Source organism: Carlito syrichta, unplaced genomic scaffold (genome assembly GCF_000164805.1).
Source record: "Carlito syrichta isolate Samal-C Ts95f unplaced genomic scaffold, Tarsius_syrichta-2.0.1 Scaffold301936, whole genome shotgun sequence".
NCBI classification, from domain to species: Eukaryota; Metazoa; Chordata; class Mammalia; order Primates; family Tarsiidae; genus Carlito; species Carlito syrichta.
The window spans coordinates 222737-246229 of NW_007246032.1; the positions used below are offsets into that span (position 1 = coordinate 222737).

Below are 23493 nucleotides of genomic sequence, written 5' to 3' on the forward strand. Positions count from 1 at the left end.
ATAGAGTTCTTAATGGTGTCTCAAAATAGTTTCTGCAGAAGGTGCTTCTATTCTAAAGGATCCACCTTGCCTTATAAATTTTCTTTAAATCCTCTTCTTTGAGTTGTCCAGTAATATTTACATAAGTGTATCAAGACCCTAGACTTTTCATATATTAAAAGCTAAGTTTGTGATTGTGAACGAGAATTAGAGTCAAAAGCTGAGTATCAAAGTATAACAAAGGAATGTCTATGTGTTTGAGTAAATCAGAGCTGGAGAGAGACACCTAGAGTTCAGAGGAAGTGAGAAAAGGAAAGTGTGAGAAAGATACAGGTTTCCCACCATGGGACCCATGGGAAGGTAGTGCAAGGCAGTGCTTTCTTTTGAAATGAAGATACACTGAACAGGCTGTGCACTCTTCACATAAAGATTGGGTTGATACTGAACAAGTGAAAAGTGAAATCACTTTCCCTCCTCTGTTCAACAGACATGAATAGAACAGCTATGTGCAAAGCAGGGGACAGGTGCTGAGGGGAAAAGTAAAGCTGTCTAAGATGTCACCCTGAGCTGAAGGAGCAATCTAGCAGTACCATCAGACCCCTGCGCACCACAAAGCACTGTGTCCTAGGACCCAGGTATGAGGAAGGACCACTTCTGGCCAGCAGCATCAGGGAAGGCCCTCTGCAGTCCTCTCCTCTCGACTCCCAGCATGGCCTCTGGGCTCTGCGTAGCTGCTTAGCCTGCCCGCTGCCAGCACCTGCTTTTCTTCCTTCTCTTTCTCTGTAGTGTGAGAAAGGGAAGCATCAGATCCTGTCCCACAGGTATCTCATACATGTGTGTACAATTGATGTATTGCAGAAGCATCACTTTATCTTGATCCAGAAAGGTGGGAGAAGTTTTGGGAAAGGAAAGGTAAGATGGGTAAGGGTGAGGTGTTTTAATCGAAAGGTGGAGGCAAAGGTATACAAACCAATGAGTAAGTTTAGTTTGTGGCTTAGCTCAGATGGCAGGAGGGCACCTACACAGCCAAGGACCTCAAGAAGGCAGAGGAAATCTTCTGCCAAAGAGGTTAGTCTGCGGAACTGAAAAGTTAAAATCTTTTTCTATTTATTTCTTTAGTAACAACTCATTTATCCAAGCTCAACCAGAGCTTATAAAAGAAAAATGACTAACTAGAGGGTCTTTTTTTTTTTTTTTTTTTTTTTTTTGAGTTGGAGTCTCACTCTATCACCCTGGCTGGAGTACAGTGGCACATTCACAGCCACCACAGCCTTGACCTGCTGGACTCAGGTGAGCCTTCCACCTCAGCCTTCTGAGTAGCTGGAACTACAGGCACGCATCACCATGTCCGGCTAATTTTTTGATTTATTATAGAGTCAAGGTCTTGCCAAGTTGTCCAGGGTGGTCTTGAACCGCAAAGCTCAGGCAATCCTCTTGCCTCTGCCTCTCAAAGCACTGGGATTACAGGCGAGAGCCACCATGTCTGGCCAGAGGGTCTTAATGGTTTTGAACAACATTTTCAAGAAAGTAGAAAGATCACTGAGTAAATACTGTACTTCCCCTCTCCTAGCAGCAGCAACAACAACAAAAAGGTGAGGCTGAGTATAAAAGTGTAAAGAAAGCTCTTGAATATCTTCTTTAAGTTTGTTTTTGGCGCTTTGGTCTGCCTGTAAGCAATCAAGATAGAGAAGCTATCCCAAAGAGAAAAGTCTGTAGGAGCCAGAATAGCCGAGCCTGACCATTTGTGATACCTTTATACTTGCACAATACCATGGCATATAAGGATTCTCCCATATGACTCAGCCAGGCAAGCTAATACCCATTGCACAGAAGGATGTGATGGTGGTCCACCAAGTACTGAGTGAAGGTGCCCAGGGCCCAAGACTTTGATAAGGGACACTCTGAGGCCAGAAGACAACCCACGTGAAGTATACCAGCCCCAGGACAGTAACCAGTGTGGGCAAGGGTCTGTTTGTAAGGAGGTAAGTGGTGGCTGTGCTGCCAGCCTCCGACTTTGCCACCCCCATCTTGAAAGACCTTGACACTGAGTCCGTTGGGAAGCCATCCTCGCCCTTATATGTGAAAAGCCTGGCTAGCTGGTTTTTCAGGGCCTTGAGCTCCGACCAAAGGCCCTAGCAGACAAGTCAGGTGGTTTCTTAAACTGTGGGCAAGTGTCAGCAGTTGGTTTGGAAATCCAGGTGTGGTTGGGAATGTGGCCAAGCACTCATGAGATATGAACCCAAGGCGTGACTTCCTTTAATTTTGCAGCACAAGAGTTAGTTAAAAGTACCTGGTGGCCAGACGGCTCATGCTTATAGTTCCAGCACTTTGGGAGGCTGAGGTGAGAGGATTGCCTGAGCCCAGGAGTTCATGACCAGCCTGGGCAACATGGCAAGACCTTGTCTCTACAAAGAATAAAAAAATTAACTGGGTATGACTGTGCATGCTTGCAGTCCCAGCTACTTGGAAGGCTGAGGCGGAAGGATTGCCTGAGTCCAAGAGGTCGAGACTGCAGTGAACTATGATTGTACCACTGCACTCCAGCCTGGGTGACAGAGTGAGACACTGACTTCAAAAAAATAAAAAATAAAAAAATAAAAAGACTCAGTCTGGATGCTACATGAAGAACAAGTTGCAGGGGGCAAGAATGAAAGCAAAGAGACAAGCTGGGAGACCATTGCCATCATCCAGGCAAGAGATATCAGCCATGTGACCCAAGAGTCTAGCAACAGAGACAGGGAGAAGTGGACTGACTTGGGATGGGTCCTGATGTGACATCAGCAGGGCCAGCTGCTGGACATGAGCAAAGAGAAGAATCAGGAATGACTTCCAGATTTGTGGATTTAGCAACCAAGTGGATGGTGTCATCCACCCCAAAATGGCGAAGTTGGTGTCATACTTCCCCAAAATGGAGACACTTGGAGGAGAGCAGGTTGGGGTGGGCACAGAAGAGCAGGAAATCAGAAGTTTTCTTTGGTTTAGTTAACTTTGAATTGCTTGTCTGATCTCTAAGTGAAGATGACAAGTAGGCATTGGATCGAAGAGTCTGGAGCTCAGGGAGAAGTCAGTGCTGATGCTGTAGACTTGTAAGTCATTAGCAAACAGATGGTATTTAAAAACCATGAGCCAGGATGAGGTCACCTGGGGAGAGGATGCAGAGGTGAGAGGGGAGCTGGGGGTTTCCGGGAATATGCTCATGTTTGGGCAAAGTTGAATGGGAAGCTATAGCCTGCAGAGAGAAGGCTCAGAGGGCAGGTCTACCCAGAGTCAGGCCAGGCATCCAGTGGGGCAGCACAGAGGTGACAAGTGACAACCACAGTGAATTGGTTGCACAAGTATGAATTCTTGGATATCCTTCGGAAAGAGAACCTGGTAAGAGACCTAATTGCCTAAAGTCTTTCAGGTGGAGGGCTCAGATGTTTGCTGCTTACACATTAAAGGATTGCCTGAGCCCAAGAGGTCGAGATGCTACAAGAGAGGCTGCCTGCAGGAGAAACAAATGGACGTTTGGTCACTGCTTCTGTTATGGACCTCTCATTCCTGTCTTCCATGAACCTCCTGAGGGCAGGGACTCTGCTGCCTTTACAACTCTGTGCTCAGAATAGCTGTGACTGGTATGAGGGAACAGAGTGAATGTCTCACAGGCCTTGAGAGCCCAACCTTCTGGCCCTTCTTGGAACGGAAGAGTGTTGAGCTTTGCTGCTCCCCTGAGTGAGAGAACACTTTGCTTCTCTCCCTAGAACTGTTGAGAGCCCCATCATCCCGAAGCGGAGCATCTCAGCAAGCTCACAACATAGGGAACCACGAGGAGAGGAGTTTCTTGGCTGGCTTCTCCTTTCCTCTGAACTTCCACAGTGGGTCCTTTGGGGGCTGGGACATCAACATCCTCAGGGGAGGAGGGACCTCAGGCAGTTGTGGGGGTGGGTAGGGGACAGACAGGAGTAGATCAGAGAGGAATAGAGCTTCCATACACTCCTAGGCTGAACTTAGGGTTTATTTCAGCCTGGTTTTCCCTTGGGAAGGGATGGGCATTGTCAGTCATGAGACATAAAGGCAGTTCAGGTGGGAGGAGAAAGCTGAAGCAGAGATGAGAGAGAGTGAAACTCCTGGCCTATCTGATGGCTCTACTCCCTGGTTTCTGTTCTTTTCAGGACTTGCTGATTTAGGGTTTCACAAACACCCACACATCCTCCCAACAATTTCTGCCTCAGTGGTCTGAGTTTCTTTCCACTTCGGGCTCGAGAAAGAAAGTGAACTCAGGCACTAGCATGACCAGCCATTCTTGGCCTGGCCTCTTTCACTTCCCTGAAAGGGCTGCTGCTGCTGCCTCCTCCGCAGGTCTTCTCTGAATGTTCTGTCCAGCTGCCCCTGGCTGCATTCCCAGTTGTCCTGTGAATGAATGAAAACATCTCTTCAGTCTACAGCCCGTGTGGAGACCCCTTTGTCTATTCTTGTGATGTCTGAAATAACAAGAAACAAGGGCATCCTTTACTCAAGGTTGAGGGAATCACACCTGAAAACATCAAAGCCACAAAGGCAATAACAACAAAGGAACTTGTAGTCAAACCCCAGCGGTCCCCTGGAAACCCAAATGGGGAAGTAATAACTAAGATTTCTTGCCTTTTGCAGGGGAAGAAATAACTACCTCGTGGGCCTTGGCTGGTCACTGGACTTCCTTGGGCTGCAGTTCCTCATCTGGAGAATTAGTAGGGGAAGTGGGGAGGTACACATACATACAAGAACTGGGTGGTAAGGATTAGGAGGGAGCATAGTATGGCACATACTATGTTCTCAACAATTCTAGTCATTTGATTAGCAAAGGGAATTTTGTGTAGCCACAAAAGGGGATTCTGGGAAATAAAGCATTTTTGGTTTATGTTGAGTAAAATGCTTATCAGGATGTCTGGCGCATAGAAAGTTGCAAAAAATGGTAGTTTTACAAAAAATGTCTAGTGTTTAAAAAATTTAGAAATATGTTTAGACAAGAACTGAAGTTAACTGAGGCAAATGAAATTCATTTATATTGGTGGTTGAGTTGTGGATGAAATGTTTCTTCTTTTTATTTAGAATCCTAGTATGGACATGCAGTGAAACCATTGAAAACTTGTTATGAGTAGGGGTGATATTTGCTGACCAGTTAGCCTCACAGTGAGGGTGATCTCTTGAGTTTGTCAGAAGTCTGTCCTCTGGGAGGACAGGGGCGCCTTGGTGGGGTTGAGGAGCACTGAGTTGAGGAAAAGGAGGTGGTGGAGACAGTGGGGGGGTGGTGGTGGTGGTGAGGAGACTGTGTGAGGAAAAAGGAGCCACTGAGTATGGAGGGAGAGGGTGGGGGAATGGTGATAGAAAGAGAAAGGCCCCTCGAGAAAGATGCCCTCAGACCAAAGCAGACATCTATTTTCATTTCTTCTTCTTCTTTTTTTTTTTTGAGTTGAAGTCTTACTCTGTTGCCCAGACTGGCACACTCCTGGCTACTGCAGCCTCGACCTGCTGGGCTCCGGTGATTATTTTCATTTCTTTCTTGTTTTTATGTTTTGGTTTTTTAGTCAGAGTCTCATTCTGTTTTCCAGGTTGGAGTGCTGTGGCACAATCCTGACTCATTGCAATCTCAACCTCCTGGACTCAGGTGATCTTTCTGCCTCAGGTTCCTGAAAAGCTGGGACTACAGGCACATACCACCATACTCGGCTATTTTAAAATATTTTTTGTAGCGATAGGGTTCTACTGTGTTGCCCAGGCTGGTCTTGAATTTCTAGCCTCAAGCATTCCTTTTGCCTGGCCATTTAAAGTGTTGGGATTACAGGCATGAGCTACCCCACCCAGGCTCATTTCATTTCATTTGTGATTTTATTGATATGTACTGCTAATTTCTCGTCTCTTTCTTCCCAGAGTAGTTCTCTGGGCAGCCCTTACAAGACTGCAACATGAGATTTAGTTTGATTTCAGCCTCCTTGTGCAATTTCTCCACAATAGAACCCAGGGAGGGGATGGTGAGACCCCAGTCCTCTGGGTGTGTTGGGTGTATGGGGATGTCTTCTGGGTTCTAAGAGTTTCACTCCAAGGGAGAGTATGGGGATGTCGTCTGGGTTCTAAGAGTTTCACTTTACTTCCCATGGTTGTGGGGTGGGGGAAGGCCTTCTTGATGCCACCAACATTCCACCCCCATTCAGCCTGACCATGACCCTGGGTTTGATTCCAGCTCTGCCTCCGGCCTTTTGTTTGACCCTGGAGGGACTGATTTTGGTTTCCGCAAATACCCACACATTCTCCCAACAAATTCTGCTTCAGTTGTCAGAGTTTCTTTCTACTTCTGGTCAGAAAAAGAATGTCAACTCAGACAACAGAGTAACCAGTCACTCTTGGCCTGACCTCTTTCATTTCCCCAAAAGGGCTGCTGCTGCTGCCTCCCCTGTGGGTCTTCTCTGACACCCTTTTAATTCTCTGGGTCTCAGTTTTCCTGTCTGAAAAGGAAGGTAAGCTCAGAGGGCTTTTGTAGCTCAGGTGGTTTGTAAAGTCTCTGAGACTCCTGAAGGCTGACAGGGGAAAGTAAAGAAACATAGACAAAAATCACAAAGAATTTCCCTTTTTCTTTTTTGAATTGGAGTCTCACTATGTCACCCAAGCTGGAGTGCAGTGGCACCCTCATGGCCACCACAGCCTCGACCTGTTGGGGGCTCAGGCGATCCTTCTGCCTCAGACTTCCAAGTAACTGGAACTAGAATTTCTCATTTAACATTGCCTTCACTTACACCTCTTACTTGGGGAATTAGAGTAAAATAAGTTAATTTCCAGGGTACCACAACAAAGGGAAACTGAGGCAGTTCCATTATAGTGTTTCCTTCCTTTCTGCTTGACTGCAAATTCCACTCTTCTCACTTTAAAATAAGTAAAAGCTGCTGGGCAGTCACCAAAATAATTACGTTTACAGCTTTGCATACTTTACCTAAATACTCTGGATTATGTCATAGAGAGGGATACAGTCAGCATGGGCCCAGGCATCATGCTATATTATGATGATCTGTTTTGCATCCGTCTTCTACTAGATCATGAGCTCCCCAGTGGCAGAGACTGTGGTATAGTTAGCTGTGGAACACTAGTAAATGTTAGAGGGTTGAGACAGCTACTTTTCCAACCTTGACTTAGGACCAAGCGAAATATGCCAAAGAATAAACTGTGATCTTCACAACTGTATTGCTGATGTTGGAGTCTATGGCTTAGAGCTACAGACAGATGGGCTTCTTAATAGTGAACCCTATAATTAGTTGTATCCATCCATTTCCTCATGTGGGGTCTGTCCTTACAAAACTTGGAGCATATTAAAATGTGTACTTTCAAAGGGATAAGAAAGGGAAAGACAGAGAGCCACACACACCCATCTTCTCCCTCAAACTCATCACTGATGTGAGTCCCACTTCCTCCCTGAGGAGGTGTGAGAGAGTGGAGACAAGCCAGGAGGTTATATACTAATATATACTTAAAATGTCAGGAATGGGCAAGAAGCATTCTCCCCTAACCACACAGTTCTAGACTCTTAGCCTGAACTCAAATACGTTTCATACAGAGTAGTGGTACTATTTTTTTGATTGTTGAGCATCTGAGTCCTCTTTCTATATTTCTCTTTGGGGGAGAGCATTTGCTCATACATAGGAAAGTAGAGCCTGCTTCTCACTAGAAGATGAAAGATGACAGTCTTGCTTTTTCAACCTTCCTTGAGCTGTTGTAATGCAGATCTGTGGACTAGTATTTGCCAATCAGAGTACCTAATCCTGAGTTTGAACTGTAAGACAGTGACAATAAAAGCAGAAACCAAGGCTAGGCACGGTGGCTCATGCCTATAATCTCAGCCCTTCCGAGGCCAAGGTGGTGGAAGTATTTCTTGAGCTCAGGAGTTCAAGACCAGCCTGGGCAGCATGGTGAGAACTTGTCTTTACAAAAAATTAGCTGGCTGTGGTGGCATGCACCTGTAGTCCCAGCTACTCAGAATGCCGAGGTGGGAGGATCACCTGAGCCCAGGAGGTTGAGGCTGCAGTGAGCCGATTGTGCAACTGCACTCCAGCCTTGGTGACAGAATGAGATCCTAACTCAAGAAAAAGAAGAAAAGCAGAACCAGATGGAATCCTTTTCTGGTAATGGGGCAGGAGGTAGCTACACCTGGTTTCTAATCTAGCAGTAGTTCCAGGGTCTAATTTCAAGAGATTGGCAGGGCAAGTCAGCCCCAGCAACAGTGGAAGTGGTGTCCCTGCTGGATCAATTCTGCAGCATGATTTAGGGTGTTGTTCCTGGCAGTGGCTATTGGGTCTGATTCTCAAGGGTCCCTGACAATTCCATGAGCTACCTCCAAATCCTTTTCATGCATTCCTTTTCTGTTTTAACCAGCCTAAGTCAGTTTCCGTTGCCTATAATTAAACCCTGACAGATACAGAAATTTGTATGAGGAATGGTTGTTGACCACAGATTCTCAGGAAAACAGAAGGAATCTGAGAATTGTTTATTTGGACTGTTTATTTGAACTGGTTGGGACCAAGGACAGCGAAAATCCAGCTTCAAGCAGTGGGACTCTGACAGATTGAGCATATATTGGTGAGACAGTCAATTAAATTTAAACTTCTAGCACTTGGAATGCAGTGTCCCTTGAAAGCAAGCCTCTAAGAGCTAAGTGGCCATTGCTATGGAGCAGTTTGAGGGCCATAGAGATTTCAGAGCCACAAATTGGGATAGTTGCTTCCAACTACATGGTACAGCTCATATCCTAACTCTTTAGCTCAAGCGCTCACCTAAAGCTAAGGACCTTTTATGACCGTGTCTGAAGAATCTCTCTCTCTCTCTCTCTTTCTCTCTCTCTCTCTCTCTCGCTCACTCACTCTCGCTCTCTCTCTCTTGCTCTCTCTTGCTTTGCTCGCTCTCTCTCTGCAGAGGCAGGAACAAGAAGAGGTAGTATTACGAGAGCCCAGGGCTCAACATCAACCAGCAGAAAGCAAGTCCTACAGGATTTGGAACCATGAGAGAGTTAAAGATGCTGTTGTTGGAGATGCCAGCAAAGTAGAGAAGGAAGGGAAGAAACTTCCCAGTTTCTCCTCTTTTCCTGCCCTCCAGCCTCTTATTTACACAGAAGACAGAAAATATGACTTTTAGGTATCAGCCTGGCTGTGATATGGAGCGGAGGAGGGGAAGGAGATAAATCAATCTAAGAAATAGGTATAGTGTCTTCTCCCTGGTCAAGATGCATGACTACAGTCAGACCCTGGTATACCTGAAAGGTAATTACAAAGTTAAACTCAAGAGGAGAGGCAAAGAAGGGTTAAGTTGTGCTTATTTATAATGGCCAGATCTCAAATCTGTTTGAGACTCTGAGGGTGCTGGACCAAGGAGGGAATAATATGATATTAGATTGGATTGAATTTATTGACATGGATGGTTTTACTAGAGATTCTTATTTCAATAGGCTAGTTTTAGTAACCCAAAGGGTTCTAATTGTTTGCTTGGTTGGTTGACTGAATCTTGGACCAAAAAAATAAAGTCTATTAAAGAAGGTTAATATGCCATAATTTCCTTGGTATATAATAGAAGGAGGTTGAAATAGTGAGTACATCTCCATGTGTTCCCTACCCCTATATTATATTAATTAATTAATATATATATTAATATATAACTATATTTCCAGAATGGACCCAGAAGACAATACATCTGTGAAATTGTTTAGAAACACATCAGTGAAGGGAGTGTTGTCATCTTTGAAAAATGCTGTTGTGGATGTTCTCTATAAGGTTGGGGATTGTAGTAGAAACCTGAAAGTTGCAGTTGAAATGGGCTCCTTGATATCAATAGGGATGAAAGAATCCTAGAGTGGCAGACTCCAAGTAGTAGCACTCATACCAGCAGAGACATGAGGCACATGGTTACCCAATAGGCACAGGAGAGGAGTTCAGATGGTGGAAGAACAGCCAATGTGCACTGCTGCCTGCTCTTTTGACCATTGACATATCCCTTTCTTGTAATGCTTATACTTCATTGGAAAGCTTTCAACTATAATGTAACCAACCATCTTTTGAAAAACTGATAACACATTCACCCATCCCCAAAGGAGTCAACCTACATCTCCTCAGTAACTATATCCATCTGTGAGTCCACAGTCTGTGGTTGAGGGTTATTCCTCTGTCAGTACCACTATCATGCATTGAAATTCTGTCATCTGTGCAATAAATTATAAAATTCACCACCACCAACACACTATTTGTAATACTAAGGGAAAGGAAAGAAGAGAAAAATTAGGTTAAAGTAGCTCAAGTAGTGCATTGACTGAATCTAAGAATTAGTTGTAAAACAAACCATTATTTTATGTAACATCAAGGAAAGTGATCCAGCTAAACAATGACATAATGCTGTCTCATCACTTACAACTTTCCTGTTTCCATCTTGTCTCTGTCTTATAACTTAGAACTATGTTATATTTATTTATACATAGACACACACACACACACATACACACACACACAAACACATATATTTTTGAGTTGGAGTCTCATTTTGTCACTCAGGCTGGAGTGCAGTGGCACGCTCACGGCCATCCCAGTGTTGACCTGCTGGGCTCCGGGGATCCTTACACCTCAGCCTTCCAAGTAGCCGGAACTACAGGCATACGCTACCACACCTGGCTAAATTTTTGATTTATTATAGAGATGAGGTCTCACCAAGTTGCCCAGGCTGTTCTCGAACCCGTGGGCTCAGATAATCTCCTCACCTCGGCTTCTCAAAGTGCTGGGATTACAGGTTTGAGCCACCGTGCCTGGCCAGACATAGGTTTTTAAAGTCTTGTATAACCTTTGTGCATATATAGAAATTAAAATATAAGGACAAATATTGATTATGGTATTTCTTAAATTTCTTCATATTTATAGTCCTACTCTGAATCCTTTCCACATTATTCTTCAACAAATATTTACCCACTGCTCTCTTTCTATGCGCTTTTGCATACACAATAACTTTTTATTTCAATGTAAAATTATAGTATAGTATTTTTGAAAACATTTTAAAGGATAATTAAACTAAAATGGATAGTACCAACAGTATACATTACTCAACTGAAGTAATAATAATATGAACAACTATGACCAATTAAGCAAATGCTCAGGCAACAGTAATTATATCATTAATAATGCCTGGTTACCAGCAGTTGCAAAGTGCTATTAGTTGTAACACCTATTTTAAGATGTTAAAGATATGAAAAAATGAGCATCTTAGCATTGATGAAACATAATAAGTTAATATAAAATACACATCACACAACAAAGAATAAAGTATAAATATATGCTGATGGCATATTTTACTTCTGTTCTCCAATAACCCTTCCATGTTCCATCAGTTTAACACAGCATTTCAACTATTGTCGTTTGTTTGCTTATTCTTTATACCCTGTGGGTTAGCCAAAAATCTTCCTTTCTTAGGGATGTGTAATATTGGTAGTTCTACCGGCATACAGTTGCTCTGGTGGAAATTCTTGCCTTTTTTTCCTGTTTATGTGGTAAGTAATATTCCTCTAGCTACTACTCTCAAGCTTTTCTTTTTATCAATTATTTTCAACATTTTGTCCAGAACATTTCCTACTGTGTGGGTTTTTTTTGTGTGTGTGTGTTTTTATCTTCCTTAGGGTTTCTTGAAATTCTTGGCTCTGTGGTTTTATGGTTTTCATTTAATTTGGGAAATTTGTATCTCTTATTCCTTCCCATGGGACTTTGAATACATTTTTCCCCCCATGTATGTTAGTCCCTGTTTTTTTTTTTTTTTTACAGGTCATTGTTTTTTTTTTTTCCCTGCCTTTATCTTTCCGTACTTCACTTAAAATAGTTTCTATTTCTAGGTCTTCATGTTCACGAGTTACTTTTTTGGGGGGAGGGTAGTGTGTAATCTGCTATTATCCTATCTGGTAAAAGTTTAACTTCATAGATTGAAATTTTTCAGTCTAGAAGTTTAATTTAATTTTAAAAAATACCTTCTCTTTCTCTCTCCATTATGTTCATGGTTTCCTTTAAATATCTGGGCATATTGAGTATATTTATACTAGTTTGTTTAACATCTTTGTCTGCTAACTCCATCATCTCTGTCATTTCTGGCCACATTCATATTAACTGATTTTCCTCCCTGGTTATAGGTCTCATTTTCTTGCTTTTTCACAGGTCTTATGATTTTTTAAGGTGCTGGACATTGTGAATATTACCTTATTGATAAGCTGGATTTTGTTGTTTTCCTTTAAAGAATATTAAAGTTTGCTTGTATTGGCAGACAGCCATTTTTAGAGCACCTTGATAATTTTAAGACTTCCTTTTAAGCCTATGATCTAGGCTAGTTTAATTGTATTAATAAGGTGTGATCTGACTGCTGTCCTCTACTGAATTCTCTGTGTATTTAACAAGGTCCCTCATATTTGGCTGATCAGACTTAAGTATCTTCCAATCCTGTGAGAACTTTGGAAATTATTAATCTTACAGCTCTCTAGCAGTTATTCTTCTTCCAGTCCTATGGAATTTCACCCTAAACATGTTCAACTTGGCATTCAGCCCCAAGGGGACCCCTGCAGATTTCTGGAGTTCTTTCTTTGTATAACTCTGTTTCCTCCTGTACTATGTATCATAAATTGCCATTATCTTGACTTTCTGTTTTGTCAGCTCAGTAAGATTGTTGTACTCTTCATGGTTCCCACTCCTTCTCTGTAGCGGGTTTCAGTAAATATCTACAGGTAGAAAGTTGGGCAACTGTAGAACTTGTTTCATTTGTTTCCCTTCTCTCAGGAATCATATACAGCGAGTTCTATGATTTGAATGTGTCCCCTCCAAAGTTGCCAATGTGATAGTATTAAGAGGTGGGTCTTTAGGAGGTGATCAGGCCATGAAGGCTACTCCCTCATAAATGGGATTAAGGCCTTTATAAAAGAGGCTTCACATAGCATCTGGCTAGTTTATACCATGGGAGGACACGGCATTCCTTTCCTTTGGAGGATGCAGCAATAAGGTGTCATCTTGGAAGCAGAGAACAGCCCTCACCAGACAACAGAAACTGCCCACACCTTGATCTTAGACTTTAAGCCACCAGACAGTGAAAAATAAATTTCTGTTCATTATAACTTAGCCAGTCTTTGGAATCCTGTTAAAGTAGCACAAATGGACTAAGCCAATATCCTAATATCTGAAAATAATTGATTCATATATTTAGTCCAATTTTATGATTGTTCATGGTGGGAGGGCTAGTTTGTACCAGTTACTGCGCAGTGAAGAAACTAGAAGAGTTTTGTTTTTTTTTACTGTTTTTTTTCTTTTAACTTTGTGAGGTTGTTTCCTGGCTCACTAATTTTCGGCTTTTGTTGTGTGTTTTCTAACACAGACATTTAAGGCTATAGTTCTCCCCATGGACATTGATTTTAGCCTTATCCCACAAGTTTGGCTGTGTAGTATTTTTGTTATTGTCCAATGAAAATATTTTCTAATTTTATTTTTTTAAATTTATTTTATTTTAAAGATGTGGGATACAATTCAGTTTTAGGCATACAAGTGGTCGTCATACAGGTAAAGTTTGGACCTCCCTTTGGTTTCCACTTCATCTGGTTTGAGATCAGGTACCCTTATTAATGTTATGTTCCCCACCCTCAGCAGTTTCCAGCTACTGCCAATCCCTTTCTTATAGTATTATGGTAAATGTTTAGGGTCCGCTTATGAGTGAGAACATGTGGTACTCAGTTCTTTGTTTCTGTGATAAATCACTGAGTATTACAGATTCTAAATCCATCCAAGTTGCTGTGAAATCCATAATTTTGTTCTTCTTTATGACTGTGTACTAGTCCATCATATATATGTATCACATTTTTTATTTTAAAGATGTGGGGTACAATTCAGGTATACAAGTGGTCATTGTACAGGTAAAGTTTGGGCCTCCCTTTGGTCCCCACTTTGCCTGGTTTGAGATCAGGTACCCTTATTGATGTTGTATCCCCCTCTCATCCCTACTCCAGTAGTATCCTGCTACTGCCAATCCCTTTCTTAAAGTATTATGGTAATTGTTCAGGGTCCGCTTATGAGTGAGAGCATATGGTACTCTGTTCTTTGTTTCTGTAATGGATCACTGAGTATGATAGACTTGAAATCCATCCAAGTTGATGCGAAGGCCATATGTTTGTCCTTCATGGCTGTGTAATATTCCATTGTGTATATGTACCATATTTTTTTTATCCAGTCCAGTTTCAATGAGCAGCACAGTTGATTCCATGTTTTTGCTATTGTGAATAGTCCTGCAATAAACATGTGTGTGCAGGCATTTTTTTTGTAGAGTGATTTAAGTTCCTCTGGGTATATTCCCAGAAGGGGGGTTGCTGAGTTGTATGGAAGGTCAATTTCTTTTTTCTGTTTTGTTTTTGTTTTTGAGTCAGAATCTCACTCCATTGCCCAGGCTGGAGTGCAGTGGCACGCTCATGGCTACCCCAGTGTTGACCTGCTGGGTCTTAGGTGATCCTTCTGCCTTAGCTTCCCACGTAGCTGGAACTACAGGCACGCACTACCAAGCCCAGCTAATTTTTTCATTTATTGTAGAGATGGTCTTGCCAAGTTGTCCAGGCTGGTCTCAAACCCGTGGGCTCAGGCAATCCTCTCACCTTGGCCTCCCAAAGTGCTGGAATTTACAGACTTGAGCTGCTGTGCCTGGCCAGGAATGTCAATTTCTGGTTCTTTTAGGAATTGCCACACTGTTTTTCATAGAAGTTGAACTAGTTTGCATTCCCACCAACAGTGTAGAAGCGTTCCCTTTTCTCCACATCCTTGACAGTATCTGTTTTTTGTTTTATTAATGATGGTCATTCCTACTGAAGTTAGGTGATATCTCAATGTGGTTTTGCTTTGCATTTCTCTGATGATTAGTGAGGCTGAGCATTTTTTCATGTGTCTGTTGACTGCTCATATGTCTTCTTTTGAGAAGTGTCTATTCATGTCTTTTGCCCATTTTTTAATGGCGCTGTTTGTTTTTTGCCTTTCGGCATGTTTGAGTTCCATGTAGATCCTGGATGTTATGCCTTTGTCAGATATGCAGTTGGCAAATAGAAAATATTTTCTAATTTTTGTAGCTCCTTCTTTGGCCTACTACTCAAAATTATAACTATTATGTTCCAGAACTGAGTCTTTTGTTGAACATATTTATTGCAAATACCTTCTCATGAATATGACTTTTCTTCTTTTTTCTTTTGAGTTGGAGTCTCACTCTGTCACCCAGGCTGGAGTGCAGTGGCATACTCACGGCCACCCCAGCTTTGACCTCCTGGGCTCCAGTAATCCTTCTGCCTCAGTCTTCCAAGTAGCTGGAACTACAGGCAGGCGCTACCATGCCTGGCTAATTTTTTAAAAATTTTATTGTAGAGACAAGATCACGCCAAGTTTCCTGGGCTGGTTTTGAACCCGTGGGCTCAGGCAATCCACTCGCCTTGGCCTACCAAAGTGCTGGGATTATAGGCTGAGCCACCGAGCCCGGCCAGCTTCTTTAAAAATTATTTTAAAATTATTATTTATTTTTTCACTTTCTTAGTTGTATCCTTTAATGAATACAATATTTTAGTTTTAATGGAGTCTAATTTATGCAAATTTTTATGACTAATCCTTTTTGTAGCCTATTAAGGAAAATTTTGCTTATCCTAAGACCTTGAAGATATTCTCCTTTGTTTTCATCTAAAATATTTATTGTTTTATTTTTTATATTTAGGCTTATGATGATCCTGAGTTATCTTTTGAAAATAAGTGGAATCAGCAGGTGCCTTTTTATAAATCAGGTGACTGGATAGGGTTAAGACTGTTTCTGGATTCTATTCGGTTCCATTTATCTACATATCCTTGTTCCTTCCTATTATTTTTAAAAAAATGTTTTCAAAGACGTTTTCTAATTGCTTGTTAATGGTCATGTCACATTTCTTTTGTTTATCCCTCCTTATCTACTCATCCTTCTCCACCTTGTCCTTTGCTTAGGGAGGCTGACCTGAATGAATTACATTAAGGTTTTCTTCCTGCCTCTGATTCTAGGGACAATGGGAAATCCTGGCAAGAGATGGGGTGGGATGGGGGGGAGGGAAAGAGGTTGAGACAATTATACTCCTGATTTTCTTCATGTGAGGTCCCCTCAATCTGGTTTTGTGACTTGGCCAAATGTCATTCTCCTCTCAGCTGGTCCTATAAAATTCTCTCTCATTCCGGGTTCTGGTAGCATCTCTCAGTCCTTATCTCTTCAGTTTTGGGAGAGGTGAGTGCTCCTATGCCTGCTAGTTCTACCTGGGCTTCTGAACTACCCCTAAACCCTGCTAACACCTTTGTGATTAGTTTCTTTGCATAGAAACCTCTTAGAAAAATGCTAATTTGAATGTACTGTTTCCTATTGAGACCCTAATCTCACGTTTAGCATCTTTGCTAAACATTCTTTAGTTTAATAATTTGTTTTTAGAAATTCTTAAATTTCGTATGTAGACAATCATAGCACCTTATAAATGGTGACTCTTGTGTTTCTTTAAAATAGTTATAATTTAATTTCTGTTCCTTTTCTATCTTATTCTCCTGGAGGAGGCTTCCATTATAAAGTTGGACAGAAGTAATTTTAATTGTCTTATTCCTGGCTTTAAATTAAAGTAAATTGTCTTATTCCTGGCTTCTCCCCATTAAGAATTATATTTGCTAACCTGGGTAACATAGTGAGAATTTGTCTTTACAAAAAAATAAAAAGTTGGTTGGGCATGGTGGTGCCTGCCTGTAGTCATAGCTACTTGGAGGTTGAGGTGAGAGGGTCATTCAGTGAGCTGCAGTGAGCTAAGAGCCCACCAATGCACTCTATCCTAGACCACAGAGTGAGATGTTGTTTTTTTTAAAAATTATATTCTGTACCCCAGCACTTTGGGAGGCTGAGGCGAGTGGATTGCTTGAGCCTGTGGGTTCAAGACCAGTCTGGGCAAGTTGGCAAGACCTTGTCTCTACCATAAATCAAAAATTATCCGGGCATGGTAGTGCACGACTGTAGTTCCGGTTACTTGGAAGACTGAGGCAGAAGAATCGCCAGAGCCCAGCAGGCCAACACTGGGGTGGCAGTGACCGTGCCACTGCACTCCAGTCTGGGCGACAGAGTGAGACTCCAACTCAAAAAAAAAAAAAAAAAAATTATATTGTCGATGTAGTGTGGGTAATCTTTTCTTTTAGAGTTATTTATTTATTTATTTGTTATTTTTAGAGACTAGGTCTCATTCTGTCACCCAACTAGAATGCAATGGTGTGATCATAGCTAACTGTAGCCTCCAACTCCTGAGCTCAAATGATTTTCCTGCCTCAGCCTCCAAGTAGCTGAGACTTCAGGCACTTGCTACCACAGCTGGCTAATTAAAAATAAAATTTTTTTAGGAGATGGAGGTCTCCCTATATTGCTCAGGCTGGTCTTGAACTCCTGGCCTCAAGTGATCCTTCTGTTCCAGAAGCTGGGTAGCTGGGATTATGGGTGTGGGTGTTGACTGTTTTTAAAAATCATGAACAGATATTGACTTGTACATTGTTTGAGATAAGCATAAAACCCCTTTCCTTTTCTTTTTCAGTTCTTCCTTAAATCTTGGCTCCATCGTGGTAGTGCATGTCAAGGTGAAAGCCACAGGGCCCTTCCTTCCTTGCCCCGGCCTGAAGGGTCAGGAAGGGAGCCCCACAGTCTTCTGAAGTGAAGCATAGGCTTTTTGGAATCTTCCACTTGAAATATTGGAAGATAGCCATCATGGCAACATTTTGATGTATTATTTTGCTTACAAAATGTCTGCTTTGTAAATATTCTGACTTACTCCTGCTTTCTATTAGGTGTAAGGAGAGCAAGTAGTACTGGAGTGAGGAAGAGAGAAACCCCATTCTGACACCCATATGTCATTGGCAGCAATCCTAGGAAGTGGGTATTAGTGTGCTTATTTTACAGATGAGGAAACTGAAGCTCAGAGAGTTGAAATGCCCAGGACAGAATAACAGCAGAGCGGGAGCCTGGATCTATGACTCCAATCTTGTGCCCAATAACATTGCTAGCTTTCTTAGAACAGAGAAGCAAAACCTGGGCCCCATCTCACTACTTGGGTGCCTCTTCCTTTCCCTGACCCTTGGAGCCTCAGCTGAATGTATTTCCTAGTCTTGTCCCTCTCTTCTATTCAGTGCCCCTGTCTGTCTACATTTGAAAGCACTGTAGTCCTCTGAACGTGCTTCTAGACTTCATGGGCACATAGGAGGCTGTGCATCCCTCACTGTTGTGAGTACTGTCTATGTGTATTTTAGAGGGGGAGTTTAGAGTCTGGAAAAGAAAGGGGGGCAGAGTGGGATTCTGATTCTGCTTCTCTGGACCAGGGTTGGTGCCGAGATGGACAGCTACTTGCTATTGCCATGTCTGCTCCTGTCCCTTCCTCTGACCACAGGCTGGACTGTCTCTAACTGCCTAGTGACCCAAGGTTCCTGGCTATCTCTCTTCTCCTATTTTTTTCTGCTCTGCTCCTTCTCGTCATATGCAATTCAGTGACCAACCTGACACAAGCCTTGGAAGTTGTGCCACAGAGTGTGGAGGCGCTCTGTCTCTCTAGTTCCGTTTCTTTTCTGCCCTGGATGCTTTCTCCAACTTCCCCAGGCTCAAGGTCCTGGGACTGACCCTATATCTCACCTGGCTCCTGCCAGGACCTCTCCAGGGCTTGGGACACCTGCAGTATCATATTTTCATATCCTTTCCCATGGGAGCATTCATCTTCCTATCCCCTGATGCCTTTGGTGACCTGAGATCTCTCTTACCTTTGGTGACCTAAGATCCCTCTGGCATCTTGTTTTCTCGGGCCCCTGCCAGGATGGGAACTCAAATGTCTGGTTGCTTCCCAGTCTACCATGGCCAACTATCAAGTACAGTTGCCTTCAGAATGTGGGGATGCTGGTTGACACCTTCCCAGATCTAATGCATGGCCTCTCTTTTGGGGATGCTTGGCCCCTAGATATGTTGGATCTGTCATTCAACAAATGGCTGAAGATGGACAGTCCTGGGCCCTCCGGCCCCTCAAGTTGGTGACTCTGAATCTGGACCACACAAAGATGAAGGCAGCTGCAGTAGTGGATCTGGGGCTGCAGAGGTTGGATGCCCTCTCTGTGGTATGCACTGACATGGCCAAGCTGCCTGGTGGGATGGTTGCCCACTTTGAGATGCAGGAGCTGAATTTGGGAATGAATCAGATAAGTCACATCGCTCTGGAAGTCCTGGCTTCCTGCCACACCCTGAAGATCTTGGATCTTCAGAGCAATAACCTGACTGAGTTACCACCAGGTTTCCTGGCTGCCATGCCCAGGCTTCAGAGACTGAACCTGGCCAACTGCAGAGTGTCATGCTGTGCATGAATAAGACAAGGGCTGTGCCAGGATTGCAATCCTTGGATTGGTCCACTAATGGACTGTATACCTTGCCCCTAGCCCCCTTCTCCTGTTTGTTTCACCTGAGGGACCCCCAACTTCAAAGAAACCAGTTGGTTTTTCTGAAAGGTGAAGTATTTCAGGGCCCACAGAGGCTAGAGACCTTGAACTTGGGCAGTAATCCTCTGATATCCCTGAGTGAGGGCCGGTTGGCTTCTCAGCTGCACTGACCACCCTAAACTTGCTAGACACCCACATGGTGCTGAGCCCAGCCTGGGGCTTCTGGAGCCCAGAAAGTCTGCAGGACTTGAAATGGCAGTTCCTCTCTGGCTCTTCTGGGGTAGTGTTGTCCTGGGCAACATAGTGAGGGACTGGTAGCTGATGACAGAAAAACTGGGATGCTTCCCAGGAGGTAGCTGACTGACTGCCTGTTCAATAAAAACATGAAGTGCTGTTCACGTCTATCTCCTTTTGAGACTCATAGCAGCAGTAGAAGGAGGAGCCACCCCTCTGTCACTCTGTGTTCTGACCAGGCTATACCACTATGGCTCACAGGAAACCATGCACTACTGTCTCCAGGCTTTTCCATGTGCTGCTTCTGTACAGAAGAGCACCTTTCCCCTGGGGACTCCCAAGTAATTTTATTTTTTAGACACAGGATGTCACTCTGTTGCCTAGGCTGGATTATTGCAGTGGTATGATCATAGGTCACTGCAGCCTTCAACTTTTGGGCTCAAGTGATTCTTTCACCTCTGCCTACTGAGTAGCAAATTGCACCACCACATTCCACTAATTTTTAAATTTTTTGTAGAGGCATGGTCTCACTATGTTGCCCAGGCTGATCTCAAATGCCTCACTTATAGTGATCCTCCTGCCTTGGCCTCCCAAAGCGCTGGGATTGCAGTCATGCACTGGCCTAGGTATTCTTTAAGATGTGGCTCAACCATCAGTTTCCCTGACCTCCCAGCACTGGGGAAAGTGGTTGTCTCTGCGTTTCCACAATTTCCTGCAGCTCCATTTCTCAGAGAATTGATCACAGACCCGGAAGTCTTTCTAGAAGAAACAATCTCCAAAATTGGGTGCACAAGATGATGACACCAGGGTGAGGAAAGAAAATGTTGTAACTTCTATTTCTATTTATTTTTGATCTCATTTTATTCTGAAGTCAGACTGCCTGCTTTTTAGCTGTGTGACTTTGGCATGTACTTAACTTTCACTCTTACGTACCTCTTTGGACCTCGGTTTCCTTTTCTGTAACATGGGATTGTATTAGTCCCTCCCTCAAAGGGTTTTGTGAGGATTAAATGAGTTAATATGTGTAAAGCACTGAGAGCAGGATGTTTGAGAAAAGTTAGCGATTACATGTACAATCATTTATAAGTAAATAAATACACCTATGTTGGGAGGGTGTGATCAAGAATGATTTACCATAGGAGTGCTCTGCTGGGAATGTTTAGAGGCCAGGCTCTGGGCACCGGGACCAGGCTTGCTTCATCTCTGTATCCTTAGAGCTCCAGCCCAACTCAGAGAAGGTCTGGATAGACAATGTGGTAGAATGCTTGCAAACCCAATCCTGACAGGCGCTGAACCAGAGAGAACTTGGTTCAAGCTCGTTACTTATTTCTATATGACACGAGGCAGGGCACTTGGCCTCTTGAGTCTTCCTTAGATTTCCTCTTCTGGAAAATGCCAAGCTTTAATTAGACAAAAGCTAAGGGAAACCATAGACTGCTTCCAGGCTGGATTTAAGGTAAGGTGCGCCCTCTTGTGTCCTAATGGTGTCCTTTACTCTGTGCGCAGTGGGATCCCTTTTCCTCTTCAGGGCAGATGATACTGGAATGGACTTCCTTACCTGACCTTGAAAAGCTGCCACTCCAGTTTCTGGTCCTGATACTCCCTCAAATGTCTCCAGCTCCACCCCACCCCATAGTGCCACACTGGTCTATCCTCACCTTCAGCCCTTCCCACTTTCACATATGGTCTCCTCCTTGAGCAGTGTGGGATTTTGGGGGTCACATGCCCAGGGTCTGAAATCTCAGCCCTGGCACTTATTGGCTCTGTGATCTTGAGCAGGTCACTTCATTTCTCTAAGCTTTCTTTCATTCCCTCTTTGTAAATTGGAGCTAGAAATACCATTGTCATAGGGCTATTGTGAGACCTCAATGAGTGGCTATAGGTTGCTATTACATTTGCTGGGGAAAATGACATGAACAATTTTACATATCAGTAAGTTGGAACATGTTTCACAGAGAAGAAATTTGAACTTGGTCATTAAAACTCAGATATAGAATTCCCCTACTTTAACCCTTGCCAACATGTATAGAGCCCTTACCATAAGCTAGTTATTGTCAATTTGCCCTAAGTCTCATAACCATTAAAAAAAATAGCTAATGATACTTTCCCCAATTTACTCCTCCCAACAATCCTATCAGGAAGATGCCATTATTAGGATTCCCATTTTGCAGAAGAGGAAACTGAGGCATAAAGAGGTTAAGCAAGTGTCCAGTGGTTCACAACCACTGAGTCCAAGGTCTGTATTCTATGTTTGAAAGTGAGAAGTTTCAGACTCAAATAACTTTACTCCAGAGACCATTCTTTATCTACATCATTTAATTTAGTCTGCACAATATCCTGTAATGTAGTTTCTATTTTATTACCTGCATTTTACACATGAAAAAAATCCAGAGACAAAACAGATACAGTAATTTGTACATGGTTACAGAGCTGGGAAATAGTGGGTTGGGATTTGGATCCATGTCCAACTACAAAACCCACATTCTCAACCCCATATTAGATTGCTGATACCCCAAAGTGTTCACAGTGGTACAGAGCAACTACATTCATGGTAGGATAATTATGTAACAATGATTAACATTCTTCCAACACCCATGAAGCGCCAAGGTCTGTACTCACTGATTTACACAATAATAGCTAATACTCGCTGTGCATTCTTAGTACTCAGGTCCCGAGTTAATCGTTTTAGATGTGCTATCTCATTGAAACCTCACAAAAACCCAGTTGCATGGATGCTATTATTATTCTCATTGTACTGGTGAAGAAAGTGAGGCTCAGAAATCATCCAAGATCACGCAGCTTAGCTGTGAGCTGGAAATTGAAACTGCATCTGTCCAGTTCTCTCCAGCTCACCAGGCTGGTCATCACCAGCCACGCTTTCTCCTTATTTCTAATTGTTTCTGCTTTGATCTCTTAGGATCTCTGGCTCTCACTCAGCCCCTTCAATAGGCCTGCCCGCTTCTGCTCTAGTCCCCGCCTACTGGGTGTAGCAGTTAGCCCAGAGCCAGTGCAAAAGGTCAGGATCACAACAGGCCCCGTCCCCGTGTGTTGAAGCCGTTCTGATTTGTTCCAGTGCCAGGCTCCGGGAGAAAATGGCATTTGTATTGGCCGATCATCTCGGAAAGGCAGCAAAGGGCGGGGCCCGCCTCTGGCGCTCGCGCGACTTCTTCTGGGAGTTGTAGTGTCAGACGCTTCATTCCCGGGGTAGCGCCGTTCGGACTCCGCGTCCCGGCATTCTCTGCGCGAGCCCTGGAGCACTTCCGCCCTGTTGTGAAGTGGGTGTCTCGGTGGGTGAGTCCGGGTGGCGGGGCGGGGGCAGCTGAGACTCAGGCGCTGGGATTGAGACCCAGGAGATGGTGGTGCCACGGGGGGCTGGGGAAGGTGAGAGGGGAGAAAGAAGCTTTTACGTGGGGATGGAGGGCGAGGGGCGGGCAGAGAATGAAGCGTCCGGAGATGGGAAGTGTCATACAGGGGTCGGGGATGAGGAGCAGATCGAGGACCCTGGGAGTGAGGAGGGTCTTAGAAAGGGCAGCAGGTGAGGAGGCAGAGAGAGGTCTTGGAGGTGGGAGAGCCAGAGAAGGGTCTGGAGACCACAGGGGAAAAGCTAGAGGGTCTGGGGCCCTGGCAGAAGTGAAGCTAAGAGAGCTTGAAACCCGACCTTTAAAATTGTGTTTTCAGTCTATACCTGGCCGCCTAGACAGACGTAGCTAATTGGAGCCCTCTCTAGTGGTTGTGACTCTGGAACCCAGTAGGTAGGTGTGGCTGTTGTGTTCTACCCCAAACCTGCACTTCTGTCCTTATGCACCCTCATCCACTTGCCTACCTC

General features: G+C 43.6%; 1 protein-coding gene and 1 pseudogene across 2 annotated transcripts in view; one reads left to right on the top strand and one right to left on the bottom strand.

The window, feature by feature from the left end:
• Positions 1–1617: 1617 nt before the first annotated feature.
• On the bottom strand, positions 1618–4388 carry LOC103258028 (annotated as a pseudogene).
• Positions 4389–22861: 18473 nt separating this feature from the next.
• Positions 22862–23493, top strand: part of ZSCAN20 (zinc finger and SCAN domain containing 20) — a 25167-nt gene continuing 24535 nt past the window's right edge. The window contains exon 1 of one of the 2 annotated variants that reach the window (XM_008055737.2): positions 22862–22954. The gene's annotated coding sequence lies outside the window, so the exon portion shown is untranslated. Of the gene's footprint in view, positions 22959–23493 lie in introns of both variants that reach the window. The other variant, XM_008055738.2, reaches the window with a different exon arrangement.